Source organism: Camelina sativa, chromosome 17 (genome assembly GCF_000633955.1).
Source record: "Camelina sativa cultivar DH55 chromosome 17, Cs, whole genome shotgun sequence".
NCBI classification, from domain to species: domain Eukaryota; kingdom Viridiplantae; phylum Streptophyta; class Magnoliopsida; order Brassicales; family Brassicaceae; genus Camelina; species Camelina sativa.
The window spans coordinates 17,923,120-17,933,608 of record NC_025701.1 but is presented as its reverse complement, the minus strand read 5'-3'; positions in this window follow the sequence as shown (position 1 = coordinate 17,933,608).

Sequence of the window (10,489 nt, the reverse complement as noted above, 5' to 3'; positions counted from 1 at the left end):
TCGATTCTTTCAAATACCATCAAGTTATGCTGTTTCAATTCATGATGTAGGCAATGGGTGTTGAACCACGTAAACTAATGGGCTATTTTTTTTTTTTTTTTTTTTTTTTTNTTTTGCAACTAATTCTTGAGCTCAAACTCAAACAATTACACGTAAAATAGCACTATCGAACAAATTTGATGTGCGAGGAAAATAGCAAAAACATTAAATCAACATTATGATATTTTAACTTTTGTTTCTTAACGCGCCAATTTTTATGCGTTACATTGATCCACAAAACAATAGTTTGTAAAGGTATAAAGAACACATTCACATAACCCGCTTGGAAACGTGCCAAGCAAACATTTTTTATTCAATCTTATATGAAAACTCTTGTTTATTACGTGTAGATCTAAAAGAGTTTAAAACACACTCACCTTGTAAGCCTTTTTATGAATACTTGAAGGTTACGAATCTCACAAACTTTCTTTTTATACTCGCACACAAGATCTCTAACCTAAATTTTTGTGCATCCTAACAAAAAGGAAATATCCTTGATCTCCAAGAATATTACTTCATAATTCTCTTAACGAGATATACACTTATATCTTCGAGTATATCACGAGTGCTTCTTTCTTCCAAATCCCGTGGCTCATCATTTTGTCCAACAATCTTTCTCCACATCAACACTTCATGTCACGTCAGCTAATCAGACCTCTGGGACTCTCCTCAGCATCGTGTCACTGTCAGAACTCTGATGCACTTTCATAGTTTTCTGAAGGGTCGTGAATGTTGGTGCAAATGGTACAACATATTTATTTCATTATATGTTGCAAAAAAAAAATCATTATATTATCAGCAACCACATTTTATTCTTAGCTTTAACTAAACAAAAAGAAATCAATTATGAATTTAGTATTTTTGTAATGACATTTATGGATTTCGTTATTTTGTCTAAAATTTTATAGTTTTACAATTTTTAATCTATATAATATGATTAAACATGCATTTGACATGTTATGTTTGGTTTATACGGTTTTATCTTAGAGTTTAGTATTTGTTATAAAAGATGTAGTTTAGCAAAAAAAATCACAAGATATAGATATTTCTAAGTGTTGAAAAATGGCATATCCATAAAATTATAGTAAAAAGGCGTATTCGTAAGTTTTGCCTTAATAAATGACATTTTATGTAAGAAACCAAACAAAATAGATGTAAAACAAAGAATAGTACAATTTTAGGAATAATAAAATAACTAAAAATATAAACAATAGTTCATTCATTTGTGTGAATTAGAATGTTTAATTTCAATGAAAATAATACATGAAGATATATATATATATATATATATATATATATATACACTGATCCTGTCAATTTTATAAATAAAGTGAAAAGATCAAGTACAATTATTTAGACTGATTTACTCAGGTCTTTATATAAAAAACAGTTAATATAATTATATAATTTAAATTATTGGTTAGGGCGTAAGGGGATGGAGGGGCCAGAAAATCAAATGAGAAGAGACAAACATTACTTTGAAAGATCTTCTTTTATCGCTTTCTTCCCATCTTGTCTTTCGAATACATACGTATACACATATCATGTCATGTTATTTTGGCTCATATACTTTTCTCCCATTTAGTATCATTCTAGCAAAGTTTATTTGGTAAAATTTTTAGACTTGTAACTATTTGAATTATTAGTGATAAATGGTATATAGTTTTTTTTTCAAGTATTCACGTTTTAATGGCCCTATTCGTTTTATGATCATTGCATCAGCGATTAGCGACAGAAAATTAAACGTTAACAACAACAAAAGAACAGGTTGATGAATAGAAAAAGTGTCGCTGCGACTATTTTTAGAAGAGATGTCGGTGTTGTTAGTGTCGCTTGAAAAAACTGCAATCATTTTTATATGCGACTACATTTAAAAGTGATCATATCGGTGTCGTCCGTATTACTCCCCACATATTTAACACCCATGTTAGTTATTATTTTGAGTGGCTGATCGCTAACCCAGCGATTATAAAACAAACATGGCCAATATATATATATATACTAGATAAGGGCTCGCACGATGTGCGGGTTTAAAAATTGTTGAAAAAAATAAATCCTAAATCTTAAAAAAAATTTAAAAAAATAAAAAGTAATTTTATTTCTGAATTAAATATATAAGTAGTTTTAGTTAGAGAAAAAATCATATTTGTATTTACCTTCATACACTTATTTATATATATATATATTTTAATATATTATAACAATTATAACAATTATCCCACCAAATTTTTTGCCAAATACTCATCATTACTAATATTATTATTGTCAAATTTTAAAACATTTCAAAACTACTTAGAACTATGACCTCATCTCAAATATTCTCGAAACGTAAGTTCTTAACTTATTTCTATCCGAATAAAAAGTTCTCATATATTTCTCTAAATATCTGGATTTAAATGGTTTACGAATCAAATCCGATAGAAAACCACATAAATCAGGTTTGAAACGAATTTTAAAACGGTTTACCGTTCCAACTTCCCAAAGTACAAAATACCTTCTCAGTTACTCGATCAAGCAGCTTTTATTTCAGTACTTGTATCATTGTCATTAACCAGAAGATAAAACTCTAGATTTTGACCAAATACATCAACCACCGACTAATCTTCGAAACTTATAATGCTATTAACTGTAGAATTACTTTGGGAACTTCCATCAGTGTCTCCATCCTCGATTAATTTAGAGGGTTTTATATATTTTGATTTCATTTCATTGCATCTGATAACTTCCATTGAAGAACCCGCACAAATAAAGGATCCAAAATAGATCGGCAAAATTATACCAGGGAAAAAAAATCAAAGATCAAAGATTTTGATATAAACATGTAAATGTTTTGTAGATATAATTTTTCTTAATTAGCTGTTCCTATTACGTTTCAAAATAATAATTCTTTTGACATAACTTATATTATTTTTTTAGATTTGTTATTCACTATTTCTTGATTAATAATAATATACATGCTTAATGAATTATTATTTTTGTTTATACATGTCAAAATCTAATTGAGAAAACACATTTAATATTATTAACGTACAATGGAAAATATATTAGTTTTGTTAATTTTTCTTTCTGATTTAGGAATTTTTTTTTAAATATAAAGATGTAAATTTTATGTAGATTTAATGTTATTATCTTAATTAGCTGTTTTAAAAAATAATAATTTTTATGTTATTATTTTAATTAACTGTTTTGATAAATAATAATTTTGACACATGTTAAAATCTTATTAGTATACTTGACACGTGTCATAATCTTGTTAATGTCTAACTTTGAAAATCCAACTTTATATAATAAGATATATTATTTTGTTTTTCGTGAAAACATGACTTAAAAACATGATATATTGTGAACAATTCTTTTTTTTTTTAATAAAGGAAACAAAAAAAATCTTAAGTTTTCACTAATCTTAAAGTCTATATATATACAACAGTATATTGACGATAAAAAATCTCAAAATAAATCAACAATAGGATTATCTTAGCACTGTCTAATAGCATGTGCACAATAGCTTTTCTATAGCATATCTCACAACCAACTTAAGGTAAATATGTAATAGTAAGTAAGCTGTTCTTGATATTCATCATGATACAATTATTTACGATAGGAAAAAAAACCAATAAACAAAAAAAACAGCTGATGTGAAATGAAGAAGATAATATAAATAAAGTGAGTTATAAAAAAGATAAGAGGAGACGATGATTGGTGAGAGTGTTCACAAAAAACTTCTGATCTCATTTTGAGTGCTTTCTTAGCTAACACCGAAGATTGCATCCCACCGTTACTCCCACTTTCCACGCGTGTGTGTGTGTTGTTTTTTGTTTTCTCTTTCCATCTTATTTCACATCATATCTCTGTTTATATAAAACTCCAAAGTTTTTATTATCTTTTAGATCTACATCATCACAATATTTCAATCATAATGACCTCAATGACAAACATTATACAGATCATTATGGTGACATTATATGATACCGGAGTTAATGCAGTATAGTGAGCAGATTCACATACTAAAGATTAAAATGGATAAGTGAATTTTTTTTAATTGTTAAATAGTGACAAAACAAACAAAGGACTTTGTTAGAGAGCGGATTATTTCAATACTGACTAGTTTGTTTAGTTACTAATTCGTCACTCATTTTTAATAAAGGATAATTATAATTTTGCTTAGTTTTACACTTTTACTTTACATGTCTCTCTAACGATAAAACTATAAAATATAATATATATTCTAGATCAAAAGATCATAAGCCACACGAAAGAATGAGTAAGAGTTAATTAAAATTATATAAGAATCAGTGAGAATGACCCGAAGTTGCATCAACCGAACATTTAAGTGAATTCTTTCACATGTCATCACGATCAATACTGGTTCATAGATATGATGTATATAGAACTCAGTCCCAACCATCGCCACATCTGAATAATTAATTTGGCCGGTCGAGTAGAGCTCTAGAAAGATGAAAGTCCATGAACTTGACATAGTTGAAATGTACAATTTATTAATTCTTTTGCGTAACAATTTTATTTTGTGCTTTTTTTATATCCTGGTTTCTAATTACGAAATAATTGTATATTTGAAAAAATTAAAGAAGATTATTTGACTAAATATCTATACCGTAAATAACTATTTTATATTTAAATATTTTTGAGAAAATATAAAATTAAATCAACTTCGCGCATATGATTAACGCTTACCAATTTCTTTTAATGCGTTTTAAATTATAGTTTTTATTTTATCTTCTTTTGAAAATTAATTATAACTTTTAGTTACATATATTAAATTTAATTTATTAAATAAACGTAAATTTTAGTTTTTAACGCCAAAAAACTATTATTACTAAAATAGTGTATTAAAAGTATTAAATTATCGTAGTATTGTAAGAAAATCTTGATGATGATCCAACACAACGAAGCGAATTGAACAATCTAATGCGACTGCTTGCTAACACAGTTAAAGTATTAAGATAAATATTTTGTTGAGACACCAATTATTTACATTTTACAGCAATTTATTATGTTTTTTTAAGAGCGAGCAATTGACCTACCAAGTTATTGAGAAAAAGGGCAAACCATATAATTATAGCGAACCAGAAGTTCATGCAATAACTAATAATAACACATGGATACGTAGCCAACACCAAACCTAGGAAAGGTGTACGACCACACCGATTCTCTTATTGGATCCGACTTGAAATCTAACACATATATATGTTTCGAAAAATCTATATTTTATGAATTTACTATATATGTACATTAATACAAAAATTTAGTTCCGATCCTAAAACAATGGATCAAAAACTCATTCTTAGGCGACACCATTTTATTTAGTATGAGACAACTTTAATAATGGCAAATCTTGAATCTTGAATGTAACATATTTTTTTTTTTTTTTTTTGATAAAGTGATGAATGTAACATATTTAATTACAAGATTTACAAGATTATGTATATATATATATATATACCATGATTACTATATGATTCGTGTACACTCTATACATGTCATGTGTATATATTTTATATACTGGATACTGTGACATTTTTTCAACAATAAATTGTGAAATGGTTTTTTTTTTTTTAGACTCTTTCTTATAGAATAAGAACCATGCATCAAACCTAGCTTAGGTAAACTACGAAGATATAATATACCACTAACCTAATTATGTTTTAACTTACATATACTTCGTATAACTAAGTAAGTACTTGCTCTTGCTTTTTAATTTTGTAGTTCATTAAGAATCAAAATATAATTAGTGGCTGGGTCACACATCTACCCCTCGTTTAAACAATATGAATTTCTTAAATCAGTTCTTAATTAATTTAAACGTAATCAGGAGTCAGGAACCTGACATGAGAACAAGCACCCACCACTAGAGTGTCAGAGTGCGTGACACGTGTCGGATTCTGAACTAATATTCAAACTCACTAAATGACATTTTCTCCACCACTACGAGTCTACGACACATATCGAACTAATAGTTACTGTTTTGTACGAATAATCAAACTAATATTAGACTTTTTTTGGGGCAAAAACTACCGTACTAGACTATTCTCCCTAATTCAATAGTTTTTGTTTCTGTATATTTCATTTTTAAATCAAATACGACTACACCAATGAACAAGATTCGCATATATTATATATATATACACACATATTATATCAGAATAATGTATGTGATCTATGTATTATATACAATTATTACTTTTCTTGAATCTTTGATATATCATATATACTATAATATATAATATAAGCAAGTTGGTGGCAAAAAGTGGTGCCATCGGAGAGGATGCGCACCAAAGAAATTATCAAATTAGTAAAAGAAAATCTTAAACAATTAAATTAATAATCAGAAACAATTTTGAAAGAAGAGAAAAAAGAAAAGGCAAAGACTGTCTGGCTCCACTTGGAGTCCACACTAAAAAAGATCAAATGCTGAAATAGTACACTCTATTTATATAAAATATATGTATAGCATATTTATTATATAGTATTCTCTGAAGATAATTAGATGCTCTTTTCTTTATATTATCTGTAATTTAAATCAACGTATCAAGCAAATCGAGGGTTATGCGTTTAAGATCAAACTCTAAAAAATAGGTGTGGTACTTGGAATCATGGAATTAGCCGTGCGTGTGTAAATATTTTTATAATATAATGAAATAAGGTGAATAATTCTGTAATAGAGAGTCTTCTCTATATGAAATATATATACACGAATATGCTATATGCTAAAATAATAAATTATACTGCATATATGGGATTTTTTTTTATATTAATGGTATCTCGTTTTGAGGATTCCGGGGTAGGGAAGAAAAAAATATTATTGTTTTTTTTTTTCTAAAATATTTTTGGATTAAAAGGGTTAAACGAATGAAGTTGAAAGTGAAAGGATAAGTCCCTTTCACTAAGATTTTGTTAAACGAAAAAGGAAACTATTTATAATTTATATTTGATTTAAAACTTACATGTTGTGCAAACGATTCTAGGGTTTAGTACTTGGACAGTGAAAGGATGGATGCACAGATTGAGAGTTAAACAAAAGAACAAAAGATTTAAACCGACCAATCTGTTTATATTTGCATATAATTATATAACTTTCTAAAAATATAAATATATTCATAAACATGGTTAATTAAGTTTTAAGATCTCAAAGGTTGCTTAATCCATTTAAATCAAGAGTCCTCCAACTGTTATTGGACAGAGTATATATATATATATATGTATTCAACAATTACCCACGCAAAACAAAACAAAAAAAGTTTCAGCCATTTAAACATTAATTTTCTTAGTTGCTTTAATCTTTGACAACCATTAAAAATATGAAAATTCCGGCATCCTCTAATATTCAAATAATATCTAGTCTTTATATTCGGATTCATGCAAAATTACAAGCTAGTGGGCATTATAATTCAAAGAATGACATTACATTTGAATTACATAACTAACCAAAGAATCCGAATTTTTTTTTTATCGGTGAACTTTCCACGCGAGGCGAATCAGGATGAGGAGGATCGTATTCTAACTATCATTTTACACCATAAGTAAATCTCCTTTGCCATATCATCTTAATTCTCAATCTTCCTTGATATTATAATTATATTTGATATGGGAAAACATTTGCTAACCGAATGATTCTTATGGGATAACATAAAAGAAAAATAACAAATTCGCAATGCTCGTAAACGCAACGCGACTTCTCTAAACAAAACAATTAGTACAGTGCATCTATCTTCAGTAGTTGTCGATTCTCCATAAAGCTTTGACCTTATGAGTATTATAGCCGTAACCAAGAAATACTAAAAAAAAAAAAAAAAAAAAANAAAAGTGACTGCAACCTCAGCTGATAAGACAATACAGAATATAGCATAAAATATGCAAAATAAAAGTGATGGTTATAATTATATAATTGAAAAACAAATTTACAGAAAAACTAACTAACTGAACATATAATGTAGTAGGAATAACTTAGAGAACGAAAGGTATCAAAATGAATGTGACTTTTTAAAAATCTACTCATGCAAAGATGATCACATTTGTATAAATGACTATTTGTCGTCTGTCGATATATATAACGAACTAATTACCGTGGTGTATGATACTAATACCATGAATCATGGTCCATGATATCCGTAATATACAAACTAACAACGCAAATTTACTAACACATCTTCGAAAGTCGTATGATGGTAACTTCAAGCTCGTCCAAGGCTATCTAGAGACTGTTCTTTACTGCTTAATTCCATTAATGGCTGTAATATGCAACCCATTTAGGAGTTTCTTTTGTTCAAAACTGTCTGCTTTTAACTGATATAGATTACCCTTATCAAACGTAACAAGGGAATAAACAAAATATAAAACATGCAATTAGGTCTCGCAATTGAACTGGTCGGTTCCAAATAATCATGCAATGAACCTCTAGAAAACAGTCGCGATCATTTTTTTCAATTATGTTATCCTTTTTAAATAATGACAAGTGTGAATAAAATTGGCGAAGCAAAAGAAAAATTAATAATATATATTAAAAATTTAAATAGTCTCTTAAGGCCGTTTCTATATATAAAAAGGTCAAGAGATAAATAATGCACAAACATATAGAATAATAGAATACATTTTTATATGAACAACAGAATAAACTACTAAAGAAACAAGAAGGAATGTGTTTTATAATATTCTCATTTTCTGCAATTAGTAAAAAGAAAACTTATTATATAGTTCCACATGCCCCTATTGTTCTGTGTGTTGGCTCTTGTATTCAATGGCCAAGAAGGTACTATTTGCAAGAATCAGATCCTCTTTTTGATCCACATATATATGACCTCTACAAGTCGATTTAATCCAAAAAATAATTGCGTCGTTTATCTAAGATTGCTTCGCCGAAATTGTGTAATGAACGTCATAAATAGTTCCTAGGTCCGAGTACTTGAACCATGTATCTCAATAAACAATACTAGTTATTAAATGATAAATTGAGACAGCGAGTAATTAGACTAGTACACTTACTATATAAAATAATCTATTCTATAATTAGTATGATGAAAACGTTATTGTAACATATATTATTTAAGTTCAAACAAACCTAAGTGAAATAAAAAGCTTTGATCCAAACCTTAAGATTGTTTTGTTTTTCTTCTTAATTAATAAACTCACCCAAAATAAGCTTGTAATAAATAATTATACAAAAAATCATTTGCATATTAAAATTACCTATGTGATATAGTATATACGTGTCTTTACATATGTGAAGTGATTATAAAATGAAAAATTATACAAGCACTATTATCAGTATAATACTTAACTTATGTGCAGTGATTATAAAATGAAAAATTTATGTGTTAGTATAACAGTAAGTCGTGACTCCTTGCGGTCACAATTCGCAAGTTCCAAGTTTGGGAATCAAACAGACGGACGGGAGGGCTATCAGTTAGCCTACGTGCTTGCTTTAGTAAAGATCTCGTAACGTTTTATGGCAGCACCCCAACTTTTGTAAACTCGCACTTAACGGAGTCAAAAAGACGTTTAGCATGATATTTGTCTGAGTCCGAACAAACTAGAGGTTTGTTTCGGCGTGGGATAGCAACGATTGGGGAATTGTAAAGGTGTTTCCTAAAAATTAGAGATAGAGTTAACACATGTGAATATGTGATTCCCTAAGCGTCCAAGAATGAAGAATCTTCAAGAGGACGCACTAGTTTTTTTTTAAAATAGTTGGTCTGAGGCTACATCGATCCTCCACCAAACATCTACATAGATCCAGCTTGGTTTGCTCTCAGTACTTGAATCAGTTATCCTATGCTTGCCGCCGTTATTTTCAAATAAACGATGTCTTCCTAATACGAACAAACTTAACAGTCAAGACTAGAGGATCCAAAAAAATCAATCCTAACATGGATTATATAAATTTTTTACTTGTTTTTTTCTCTTTCTTCAAAATGTTTAATTTAAAGAATAAGTGAATGACATTTAACCTCATTTTTTGTTTATACATTTCTATTTGTCAGAACAAGCAAAACAAAAAACTTCCAAAACGACTCTTATTCATCACAAGTCATAATTATTATTATTTTCCACTCAAAATATATATATATATATGAAATTAAGAGATCACGTAACTACATTATTTCACTTTATAAAATATTAATATAAAGAATAATTGAATAACAATTTACCTACTACTTCTAAAATGTTTAAATAATCTTAATTACGTATAAAAAGTTTGACTAAGAATTGACATCAAATTTCGATTCTTAATTACATAATAAAAATAGAGAAAAATGTCAATTATTAGTTATTACTATACTACTACTGTACAAGAGATTTACTGGCTAGACAGTCTTATCTTTTTGGATCCGCCGATCCGGGTTCGTCCCCTTTAGCTGTTTACTAAAGACTACCTCCGGATCCAGTAATTAGAGTTTTCTATAAAAAAAATGACAAAAAAAAAAAAAAAAAAACA